Below are 13,226 nucleotides of genomic sequence, written 5' to 3'. Positions count from 1 at the left end.
TTGCAGCATCAAGACTGTTGTGATTTCTTGCCTTTTACCTGTGAATGCAGGCCCTGCTGCCAAGAAGAACTTTATGACCCTACAATATTTCTTCTCTGCCATGTGCCAATGTAGATATTGGATCGTTTACCAGGCCAAGGCCAAACTGTTTTAACTTTAATTTATTGGAAGCTTGTTAGTTTGTTATGCATATTATAGATAAAATATTGACAGGATCTGTTCATCTGTTGCATTCATATGTGAAAGTTATTTTGTCTTCTATTTTTTGTAGCAGCTAACTCAGCCAGAATTCAAGTGTGAAGGCTTCCCGTAATTTAGAGGAATTTTAAGAACTGGAAAATTATGCTACATATTTAGCTATATTTGAACATGTCTCTGAATTTACATAATAAATGCCTGACTTTTGCAGTTGGCAGAACTAAAATATGGAGAGGATCAGAACATGACTTAAGCACTCTGTCTTACTGCTATCTCTAATTTCTTTTGTTCGGGTGTATTTCTTTTGTTTGGACATATTTCTTTTGTTTGGACATAATGCGGAAAACCTAACTAACTATTTCTGTACTTGGAAAGAACTCAGGACAGTCAAACTCTGATCCTCACCTGCCCCTGTCTTTGGGTATTATCATCATTTCACAGATGGACAAAGTAAGGCAAGCAACATTTGACCTTTTTTTCTTAAAACACTTGGAGATCTGCTACTGAAAAGTGTATTAAAAAGCTACACATTTCTTATATAATTATGTAGCTTTTCTTTAACATATCCAACCACTTCATCTCAGGCAGACTGAAAAGAGGAAACATACTCAGCTGGGATAATGTACCTGCCTGCAGAGCTTTCTGATTAAATTACACACCATAAAATTATATTTGAGTAAATCATGTAATAAAAAAAATAGTAATAAACCCAAAAAAGGATGCTGCCTTCAGGAGTTCCCTTAGGAGCTCCAGGCAATTTTTGTCTTTTGGATTCTGGTGGCTGTTATTTCTGCTATCTGGAAAATGCTCCCTGGATGTACATCCAGTTCCTTGTCTTTTTTTTCATGCCCTGCTCTTGGAGGGTTCTGCTTTTTAGATCTGACTGGCACATAAAAGAAGAGGAAAAATGAGTTTGGAAAATCAGGATTAGGACACAAATTTGTTCTGAGCAGCAGTGAACAAATTGCAGTATCTGAGAACAGGCATGGCCTTTGAAGAAATGCTTAGTAATTTCAATCAGGTTTCCGTAGGTACATGTTAATAAAACCAACTGTAACAAGCGTACAGTGGGGGGTGAATGTTGTTAAATAGAACTTTGGGCTGTATAGAAATTATCCTCTTCATACAGCACAGTCTGATTAACCAGAAGAGTAAGTTTACTCCCTTTTTATTTTACTGTACTACTGATTGCTTCCCGTGCAATCAATTAATCCTGCAGCGTGCTCATTTCCTTGAGGTAGCCCGGTTATTTTGCTTGTTGCCCAACACTGAGTCCTCGGCCCACGTTTTTGGGCAGCAGGTGGAGTGGCCTGTGCGGGGGTGGCGGTAGAGCAGGGGAAGCGCCGAGGATGCCGAGGAAGGGCCGTGCCGCGGCTGGGCGCTAGATGCCGCTCGGAGGCCGCGGTAGGAGCTCCGCGGCATCCCGCGGGAGGAGGCTGGGAGCCTTCGCCTCCGGAGAACCCCGTTGGGGGGGGGGACGGGACAGGCCGTGCTCCCTGCATACCCCTCCAATGACGCTAACAGAACAAACAGCGAAAAGGTGAATCACGGGCCACCGGTAGTGGATTCAGTCCCCGTGTGAGTCAGGGCCGACCGCAGGTGCTTCAGATGGGAACTAAACCTCCCTAGTTAGCAAATAATCTCCCAGCTTCAATGGCTTTGTGCACAGGTGTCCTCCCTTCTGACCTATTAGCCAGATGGGCTCAGAAGGAAGCAGCAAGAGCAGGGTGAAAGGGCAGTTATAGCTCAGTGTATGGGATTTCATGAGAGTTTAAGGATGATCTGAAGACCTGTGGCTCTTACAGCGTTTCTGCTGGTACGGTTCCTCTGCAGGTAGGTCTATAAAGTCTGTGATCAATAGAGATGCGGTTAACAATCCCCTCCTTCACCATTCCCATATGTGTCCTAAACATTGCAGCATTGTACTGAGAACCAGACATCAAAACCGTCTATAATCTGACTAAACTAATAATGGGCATGAGTCACAAACCTCAGCACGGGTTTTGTGCAGCTCAGAAAATGTAGGAGTATCTGAAGAAAGGTTTGGCTTGTTGTCAAGATAAAGGCTAGTTGTAGAGTTTGGATTTAGATCAAGGCTGAAATGTGAACTGAAGTTTTGATGGGGCAGCATCTTTTCTGGGAAGTGAGTCTGCCTTACTGAACAATTTGAAAGTGAACACTTTCTGTGAGTGACCCAGACTATACCTCTTTTAAAAAATACTCTCTGCTCAATCAAAGTAATGTTAGTAACATGAACGTGTTGCTTCAAAGTACTGAGGAAGCTTCCTGAATATGGGTAGTGAAAGCAGAGAAAGGTGTATATATATAAATATATATATACATCTCCTTTTACATAGCAGGATTTACCAATGCAACATAGGAGTTTTGAATTAACTGTGTGGCTCGTAGTCCTTAGCCTTGAAGATGAATACATGTCAATCTGGAGGAAACGGGAAAGGATAAATCCTGGTAAAAATCCTAGTCATTGATGCGTTTTATTTCCCTTCAATTACTTGGTATTCCGACATAATCAGGAATAGCGTGCAACGCATTGCTAAGTGAGTTATGTTGGTCTCAAATAGCAGACTTATAGAGAAAATAAGATCATTGCTGTTATTAGCTACAGGAGTTTTTTAGGCAGGAATGGTAGAGGTACATGTCTTGCAGCTGAGTTTTTTTGAGCGCTAAGTTCCTGGGGACACTAGCATTGCTTTGGTGGCCTCTAGTCTTGTGCAGCCCTCTAACGTGAACTGTGATTGGATCCAACCTTGTTATGATAGAAGTATGTGTGGGGAATTTGACCTTAAAAAGTACTCGAAAAGAATTGCTCTTGGCAAAGTACAAGTATAATGCCTTGTCTGGCTGTTTTATTCTCTGTACCAATTGGTCTGTACAAAGAATAAATATCTGTTTGAGTTAGCTCAAATGGTAGAGGATTGTATTTTTGGTGCTGACATTCCTGTATTTGCTCCTTGCTGACTAGTTTAAACATCTTTTACGTGGGGGTCATAAACCTTACTAGTGAAACATAACCAGCATGGGCTAGAAATTTTCTGGCACTTCAGTAGCCTGGCAAAATGGTTTCTAGTAAAAAGTAACAGAAATATTCTGTCTCTCCTGCCACCGCCTGCCTTCCAGAAAAATTGCCTTCTAGCAGAGTGATTGTTCAGTAATTTATAGGAAGCTCATTTGTGTTTTTCTGTTTATCTCTTGAGTACGTGGATGTGTATTGTCCTGTGGTTGTCTAACCCCACAAAGTAATCCATCTGGAGTCCCTTAGGTGTGTGAACTAAAGCCTGTGTACTTATCTAAGGCAGGATGTTGGGTCAGCTTCTGTTTTCCCTAACTGGAATTTAAATGCAGAAGTGACTACTTTGAAGTAGAGCATTCTCAGGTATTAAGGAAGGAGTTTGGTCTTTCGTATTTAAATTACACTGTCATTGCACACACACTCTTTTATCCACGAAGCCACCCAAGTCCTAACCTGGAATTTCAAGGTTTTCTGTCGGCAACATCCATCTTCTGTGGCCCTCCTCATATTAGCATTGATCTACAGGGGAAATAGAGAACACGGCTGTGTTATTATATACCCGGCTGCAATTTCTGTTCTAGTGATTGAGTGTACATACAGAATTTTTGAAACATGACCATTCTAACTTATTTTGTCTTCCTGTCAATAGCATGGCACTTGTCCAAATTATGGATCGATATCAGCTGATCTTTTTATGTTAAACTGTAATGAAGTTGCCTCTCTTATTGGAGATGTGATCTTGCTTCAGGCAATGCTTTTAACTGAGAACTTTTGGAATGGAAATGGGGGAGAGGGTAAACAGAAGCAGAGAAAAACATGGGGAGGAATGAGCAAAACCCACGGGTTTTTTTGCATCAGAAAGATGTAGGAACAGAGGAAGAGGGTGACTGGGTTACGAAGAGAGCTGGCTTGTTAGGACTTGTATTAATTAGCATGGGTGAAAACTGTTAGTCTCTACTCTGTGCTTCGAAGTACAAGTACTGTGAAACAGCCAGTGGTGGACACTGGGAGTGAAAGCCTGGCTCTCTTCAAATCTCAGGCAACGTTACCTTTAAATTCTATTTGTGGTTGCCTCACTCTGTTTCATACAGAGTTTGTGAAATCAAATAATTTAAAGAACAGAAGAAAAATGGGATGAGGCAAGCAGTGGGGAATGAAAAATGTAAAAGGGGATATTAGATCAGCCATTCTTTCCCTTGCAGGGAAACAGTACGGGATCATCTCTGCAGTGACTTCTCCAGGTCTTGATCTAGCTCTGAAGAGTTTCAGGGTATCTGTGTTGTGTACTAGCTGTAGCACAGAGTAGGTGAATGCCTATCACTTCATAGTGCTGCCCCTGCTTTTATTTTAATCTTATTTCATTTTCTTGGGCAAAATGTAGAAGGGAACTTTTGTAATCCCATTTCTAGGTAAAAAATTTAGGGTAAAAGGTTTGTGGAAGAAAGACATGGTGTGTCAGGGTTTTAGAAGAAGAGTTTGTGGGGACTATATTAACTTTATTTTGTAGGGGAAAAAACAGCAAAGAAGGGAGCTTGGTGGAACTGAATAGTCAGTGGCCGAAGTTAACAAGCACTTTCCTTTCTAGGAGCAAAGTGGTGCAGATATTTTGGTGGGGGGTTTTTTGTGAGCTATTTAAGTTGGTTTCTTTTGTGGCATCTCCCACAAATGTCTCTGAGCCACTCTGTTGCATCTTGCTTCTGGTTGCTATGGATATGTGCAAGCTGGAGAACCTAGAAAAGCTTCAGAGTCCAAGTGTGTCTCATTTGTGCCTTTGTCCCATACGGGAAGGGAGGGAGGCCAGTTCCCATAGTTTCTCTGGGGAGGCAGGTAGGCACGCCAACAGGGAGGGAGCTGTGGGACACACCAGCTGGATCCCTGAGCTGGCTGACAGGAGGATGGGGAGCCTGGGGGGCATTGCAGCAGGGATCCCTCAGAGTAAATGCAGCCAGTCTTGCATTCTAGCTATCCTCTCTAGAGTATGTGGAGTTCCCTGGAGGTATTCTTACACTGAATCTCCCTTGGTGTGGGAGATTCCCAACCAGTAGTGTTTTATTTTTACATAACTGTATGTAAAAGATTGTTAATTTCTTATGCAGCTTCTCTTCTTCCTCTTATCTTAATCTTTTTCAGAGTAGGAAAAATAGCAGAACACCAAAACATATCCATACCGGTGTATCGCTGTTTATCTGCAGGGGTCTTTCTAATTATGTCGCTGTCCTCAGTTAGCAGGATATTTCACTGCTGTTTTGTCTGGGCACTTCCACAAATTGTTTGGTGAACTATATGAAAGCACTACTAGAAAAAAAATCTTAACCATCTTATCCCACAGTGCATAGATATGAACAGAGTTTCCAATACAAAGAGAGGGAATCTTTGCATGAAAATAATTCTCAAACTGGAGTTATCCAAGACCTCTGCTTAATTAGGGGTATTTTGTAGGACACCTAAGCTTTTTTGCTCTTATATGAGACTCACATTCAGCCTGTTCTTCGTTCTCTTCCTCTCTTTTCATATTATGCTTTACCACAGTTTCTGCTCTTTTTCTGTTCCTTTTGTCCGTCCGTGTGTCCCCCCACCCCACCCCCCCCAACTATACCAGTTTATAGCTCTTTCTGATTTGGGAAGCTGTGTGTGTGCATCTGATTTACTTCACGGGAGCATCTAGAATGACCCATAAGAACACAGTATTGGATTCAAGCAGCACAGGACAAGATCTTCATAACAATTGAAAATGATTGGGTATGGCTGTTAAATAAATAAGTAAATGAGATAAGTGAGGGAACTTGAGGAACAAAGCAAATTATTTGTTTACTGTCAGAACCATAGCTGAATTTGGAACTGAATTTATGTTGCACAGTCTCATATAGATACCTTAAATCCCAAAGACATGTCTTCCCTTCTTGAAGCCTTAAGCAAAACCTACCTAAGCAAGACTTCTTCAAATCAGGATAATGCTAGAGTGAAGAAAGAAAAAGTTAAGACTGTGTGACTATGGTAGTCAAGATGCTTTTGACATTTCAGTCAGTCTCTGGTATCCAATTTGCTTGTAGTCTATTACACTATTGGGTCCCTATGATTTAATTAGTTAATTTGTACACTTTTTTTTTTTTTAATCCCTAAATGCTAAAGATTGGCTAACTATAATTTTGGGGACAACTTTACAGTAGTTCCATGCCTCCAAGCCTATAATATCTAAATACCTCAAGAAACTTTCCTGGGTTTCAGGGACTTGGTAAGTGAGGGCAGTGTTATTATTCCAGTTCTGCAGGTAAAGAGCTGAGGCACAAAGACAATAATGATATCTGTGGAGCAGTACAACGAAATTATGGTAAATCTGGACGGGAAACACTTTTCTTGTTGTATGGAAAAACTCTAAGTTCTGAGAAATTGTTCCCTCTTGAGCAAGGATGAGAAATTAAAATTGTGAGCACTTTTCATGAACTACAGTGAGAGAAAAGCTCAAGCGTTGGTTTAGGTCTGTGGAGAAGATTTAAGATTTCGATGATCTTAAACTGTCAAATGGAAACGAAGAGCTTTTTAAAAAAAGCTTAGTATTGGGAGTAATTTTGAATATGAAAACTGAAATTTTTCATACAAATTTAAATTTTTTTGGTGAAATGTTTTAACTAGTGTAGTTTGTCAAAAGTGCTTGCTCTCTGAAGAAAGTTTTGTTGTGCTGAATCTACATTTTAAGCCTGAAAAATGTGAAAATATTGAAGTAGCTATAGTTCCTGTCAAAAAAGGTACGGGTAAGCCACATTTTTTGTAGCTAGGTCTTTTGCAACCTATATTACTGCTTTAATCACTTTAGTAATGTAGGGGAAAAAATTAAGACTTGTAGCTAGTTTTTTCAAAGAGTTTGATAATCTGTTGGTGTCAATCAGCATAGCTGCACTGAGGTCAGTGAGGTATGGCTGACAATCTGCTCATAATTGTGCCATCAAGATGCATTTTTTTTCTAAAACAAGAAAATCACAGAAATTATGTATAAGTTAATATGTTGTACTGACAGCAGGCAATCTTTTCCTCAAACCTGAGAGGGAAGGTGGAAGAGTCAAGAAGCAAAGCTGGAAGACGCGCAAAAAACCAAACAGACCCCAAAGCCAACAAAGAAGTAACTTGCCCTCACCACTAAAATCTTGTTTTAGGAGACCCAATGTCAGTCACAAAGCAGATGCTGGCAATGCTTCTGCTCAGCAGGAGACTATAAACATATGTCCTAAGTCCCACATTTTGTGTGACTATTTACACAAGCACAAAGTAAATGGAAGTGGTTATCTGTGTTAACTGGTACTCCTCGGTACACAGGCTCCTCTCGCTTTGCTTCGGTGTCTGGGGCAGCAGGGTGGGAGTGAGCAAAGCTTAGAAAATTCAGCCCAAGGAAAAGCAGGTGGATTATTGGATGTTTAAGTAGGATATTTCCAATAACTCATCTGTTGGTTTGCTTGCAGCACCATAAAAAGTGGAGTATATGGAGCAAGCAGGAGGACAATTCTTCTAGTTTAAAAGAAGCATTTTTTTCTTAGGCCTGAAATGTTTACATTTAGCATGGTTGTTTCTTTTTTAAAAAAAAAATGTAAATTGAACTAAATTTTAAGAAAACGTTACAGATTTGAGTTTAAAAGGGTATACATTTCATATTCAGAATATCAAACTGAATGATTTAGATTTTCAGAAAACCAATTTGTCTAAGCTGAAATAGACAATTCTGAAAGAAATTTGCAGTCAATGTAAATCTGCATTTTAAGTGCTTGCTCAATCATTCCGTCTTAGACAAACAAATCTTTGTTCTACATTTTCTGTGTTCTTATTTCTGAACTGTTTCATATACAGAATTCTTGTCAGCTTGGACTGTTACGTACAGACTGTTGAATAAAGACAGATTGTGAAACTGCGAAGGGATAAATTCAGTTGTAGTCTAACTTTACTGATGGTAAGAGAGTTACACCACCAATGAATTTGACCCACTACTTTGGAAACTAGAAGTCAGACTTAACAGCGGGTGTAAAAAGAAGATGGGCAGTCATGACTGTGGAAATATTATGTGGGAGAATTGTGTGCATTACAAGGGAATAAAAATGACAGAATTGTAGTTCAGGGCCTTGTCTGTCCTCTATTAGCAAACAGTTTACTGTAACTGGTTTAAACCCATTCCTGGCAAAATTCAATTGATTGCAGTGGGTTTACACCAGGGATTAAGTTAATCTTCAATTTTCATAGTCTTCAAGCCCAGAAGGACTATTAGCTGTGTGCTGTGGCCTGCTGCATACCACAGGCTGCAGAATTTCACCCAGTTATTCAGAATCAAAGCTAGTAACTGGCATGATTTGAAAAGAGGCATCTTTCTGTGGCAAAAAATCTCAAGAAATGGAGGAAGCACTGTTGGAAGTTCGCTGGAGTGATCAATTGTTCTTTTTCTCAAACAAAGCTAAGATTTTCGTTTGGTTCCCAATTCTGTGGCAGTTAAACTTTCACTCTGTGCCTTAATTTCCCTGCCTATAGCTTGGAGATAGGATATTTAACCTCGTACGGAAATAAACTTAAAATCCACAGCAGAAGACTGATAAATGCGAGTAAAATATGCCTCTGTGATTGTAGTCAGCTCTCTCCTCTATCCTTTTTGTTTTTCTGTGTTTTTCATTTTGCTTTTCCCATTCATAGATCTCTAATATTCTCACTGAATGCAGTAAATGTGCTGACCTTGTAGTGTCTTCTGATTGTATCTTCTAAAATTTTATCTACATTTTCTTAAAGAAAAATACAAATTAAAACAATTTCAGAGAAAACCGTATGCATTTGAATAGAGAAAACACCAAGTTAGCCTTTAATTTTTCATTATACACCACTTCAAGAACATGTTTTGTTGCTGTTATTTATGTAGCTGGGTAATGAGCTGGGAGGTTCACAAGTTAGTTTTTTGGGGTTTTTTTATTCCATGTTCAGCTTTCTTTTACTAATTACTGTAGCAAATCTGTCGTCTGAGGATCTCATAGCTGTGTCGTTTCAACTTTTGGGATGGTCACGGCAATGCTGAAGTTGAGACACAAAATCTGAATTCCAAAACACTTGGTTTAAAGTGCCCAGAAACAGTGGTATATAAGACTTGCATTATGTTTCTACCCAAGTGGGACTGTGGCCTGCAACCTAGGGGCTTGGTTCTGGATTGTCTCCTGTTTCAAGCTGAGCATTTGTAGCTCTTGGTGCCAGTATAAGAGAGAACTGACTGATGTCTTCCTTGTCGGTAAGTTTTAGGGATGGGGACTGACAGCTGGAGGCTCTGTAGAGAAAGGACCCATAACCAAATGGACCCATGGGATATAGGCACTTCATTAGAGTTCAATATTATAGTGACAGATACTTTAGAAGTGAGATCTAAAGATTAGATTATACAGCAAATGGAAGCCCCAGTTTCCAAGTCTGATTTGCTGTCAGTAATGGTGTCATGAGCATGAATGTCTTGAGCAATATATACCTCACAGACAGGAAAGGCTCAGGAAGAAGGTGCAACCTCTCCACTTCTTATCTTGGTTTGGCATTTTATTAGATGCTAGGATCGCTTTAGTCCCTATTGTTTCCACAAACATGAGGCTCTTGCCTGCAGACTGCTTTATGAAGGGTTGGCCGTTCTCAAAACATACCAACAAGGGCTCTGTAGTTGCTCTTGCCCCCTTGTTATATGCCAACTGAGAGATAGCACGTGATCACTGTCATCTTTGCCTTTGTAGGTCGTAGAGATGTTAATGATTGCTATTCATCCCATACCTTCTTGGTGCTTTTCCTGTTCCCTCTTCAGATACTCCTAGATCCCCCTCTCCTGTTCCTGATGGTTTGGAAGGCTTGGTCCTGGGGACTTGTCCTGCCTTTTCAACATTCCCCTTGCCTGGTGCTGCCCTGTTGCAGCCTTGGTCCCCTGGGCCTTGTGTGTCCTGCCTCCCTAGCGTTTGCCTTGCCTGATGCAACATTCAAGCGACACCTTAATAAAAAGCTTTCCTCCCTTATCTCCTCTCTGCTGCTCTGCCACTGGGCCTGGGGATCGGGTTCCCATCTCTTTCACACGCACACCTGGTCATAAAACACTGGGTTTGTTTTTAACCTCAAACCAGGGAGCTTTAATTAAAGAGACAGTGACCTCTTTTATGAGTTTGCTCGCATAGGGTTTCAGGGCTATTGTCACATACAGCTCACATAACAGAGCACCATTGCACAAAGCTCCATTTACACATCCTTCCCTGGCTTTTTTTCGTCTCCTCTTTTTGTTTTCCGAACGCAGAAGGAGGTTGTTTTCTTGTTTACCCCTAGGCAAAGTTGTCTCTCATGTTAGTAGCCTATGGCTAACAGTCTCTTTGAAGAGAACTTAACTTTCTTACGAAAAACACATAGACGTCATTAGACTTGGAGAAATGTTATTCTTTAATCTATGCAGGAAATCATCTTCCTCTCCCTAAATTTGCTGGATATAAATGACTAGTTAAACAGATCTCATCCTTTGGTCCATTCTCCTTAGCTAGTTCTCATACCTGTATAATGGAATTTGTGTTTCTTATGACATACTTCTTGGTATTCACTGTTGTATTTACCTGTATTCATTAATTTTCAGGTGCAATAACTAGTCAATAGCAACAAATAGTATTTTTTTTATATATATACTCAAGAATGATATGTGTAGGGACAGGCAGCAAAACTTGGCCACAGTTTTACACAGAATAGTCCCATGTAATTTACGGAAAAATCTTCAAAAATACAGACACATGTATTCCCATGCAGATATATTCAAAGATACACAAACAGAAAGACACACAGGAGCACGTACGCAGACCAGAACCTATTTGAGGTATGCAGACTTCTGAAAAAGGCACTCATGCACGGAAGAGACACAGCTGGGACAGAGAAAAGCAACCACGTAATTGGTGGAATACAGAAGCACACACAGAGGATACGCACACAGAAGAAAAAAAATACATGTGGAAATGTGTAGGTACTCATGGAGAATGCCCTTTACATAGACCTTCAGAAGCAGGTACAAGGATAAGTCTTCAGGAAAACATATACGTAGAAACTTACATATGCCCAGTAACTCTGTAAATCATATCTAAGTTACTGTGGATGCATACAGCATGTTCAGGTGCTGGAACTTTCACTGAATTGTGCAAGGTCTTTGCTTTCAATGGTATTGCTTTCAGTAAAAGCTCACCAATATGAAAAAAATTACATGGTTTAGCTGCAAAGATTGTAGATATGAGAACACATGCCCTTACATATACAGATATGTAGACATATATTGATGCAAATACAGATTATTTTTTTACTTAATATATTAATACAGATTTGCCTAGACACAAATATACCACACACACAGACCCTTAGACGCACACAGATATACCCACGTCTATGTTCATTGAGAGAGACTCACTCAATATCTGTGTATGTGTGTGTTGGGAGAGGGTCATAACCTCCTCCATTCTTCTCCTGAAGGGGTTTGGATAATGAAGGGAAAAGAAATGAGGCCTGGGGCTAATTTGTAGTGGCATTTCCTGGCCTCTCTCCTGCCAATGAAGCTCCGTTTCATCTTTAGCCTTATCAATTCTGCAGTCATGTGGCTTTCCGCTTGGACGCCTCTGTCTCTTCACCCTCCTCCCCAATCTCCGATGCTAATGGAAACTTCGTTAATGCCATTAATCTGCTGACCGGGACAAGTCAAAAACATATCCACACAATCCGAGCCAGGGCTGCAAGTGTCCTGGGGCCGCCAAACAGAGGCACCCCCTGTGTTCATTGCATTCCTGAAAGAACTTCATATTGATTTATTTCTTTCTTTCCTTCTCTGCTTTCTTCCTTGACGACATTGCATCCTTCAGAGCAGGCACCAAGTACATGGCCTTTTCTTCCTGATCCCTCATAATGATATTTATGTAAGAATCCTCTCCCTACTCTTTCCCTGGTTGCAGTGCTAGTGCCTTCTTTCAGTGCCCCCTCATGGCAGCCTTTATTTTCTTATCCTGTCTTTGGTGACAGACTTGTTACTGGTATTTTTTCCTCTTGCTAGTAGAATTTCATAACTAACCAAATGTGTGAGTACCTGCCTGAACTGGGCTAAAATAAAAAGCATTCCACTCTATCTTGGTATTAGCTGACGGGATACAGGCAAGTGTTTAATTAAACAACTGTGGTTGGATATTGATTGTGCAGTTGCCACCAGTTCTGTACTTGAAAGGCTGTGCTGTTGGGGTGTTGTGTCCTCTGAAATGTTCTGAGCTCTCCTAAATCACTTTTTGGGGAGTGAGGACATATTTCCTTGCATTTTACTACTATGCCGTGTTTTGTAATCCTTTGCCGTTGCCTTCTATCACAATTAAGTATAACTTTCGGTAACGTACCGTTCTCTTAGCTATGACTTCAACTTCCCCTGCCCGCTCAGCACACCTGCAGAAACTTGCAGCTCTAAGCGATGACTCACTGTCTCCTTATGCCACAGTATTATCCAGTGGCTGAGCATGTGGAAGTTCCACACGTCAGGATTATGCTGGCTGAGGTCTCACTGAGAAGAGAAAGTAGACTCTGTTTGATACTTGTTTTAGGAAAAATTTTCCGTGATAATCAGAGTTCACAGCCAGCTCTTGAGAATGTCAGGATGTTGAGTGATCTGTATTTGATCTAGGAATCTTTGTATACATAAATGAAATAGTGACAGTGGAGGAGGAAAAGACAGCTAGGAAAGGCATGCCGTCAGAGTTGTGACATATGGATATGTTTAGAAAAAAAAGCATCAAATTGATGAAAACAAGGAGAGAAGTTGGCAGTTCAGCATGAGCTTTGATGATGTCAGGCTAAATCTGGAATGATATGGGCCATGACAGAAGGCTGAGCCTTAGTTGCCACCTTCACACAGACATCACAGTAAAAAGGGATTGTTTTACAAGGAGACAGACAAAGAAGTTTCAAGTTCTTCAGACCTGGCAGGGGTTGAAGTCAAAAGTTCATCCTCATGTAGTCGCTTCCC

The sequence above is a fragment of the Chroicocephalus ridibundus genome, chromosome 6 (genome assembly GCF_963924245.1).
Source record: "Chroicocephalus ridibundus chromosome 6, bChrRid1.1, whole genome shotgun sequence".
Lineage (NCBI taxonomy): Eukaryota > Metazoa > Chordata > Aves > Charadriiformes > Laridae > Chroicocephalus > Chroicocephalus ridibundus.
This window is presented reverse-complemented; position numbering follows the sequence as displayed.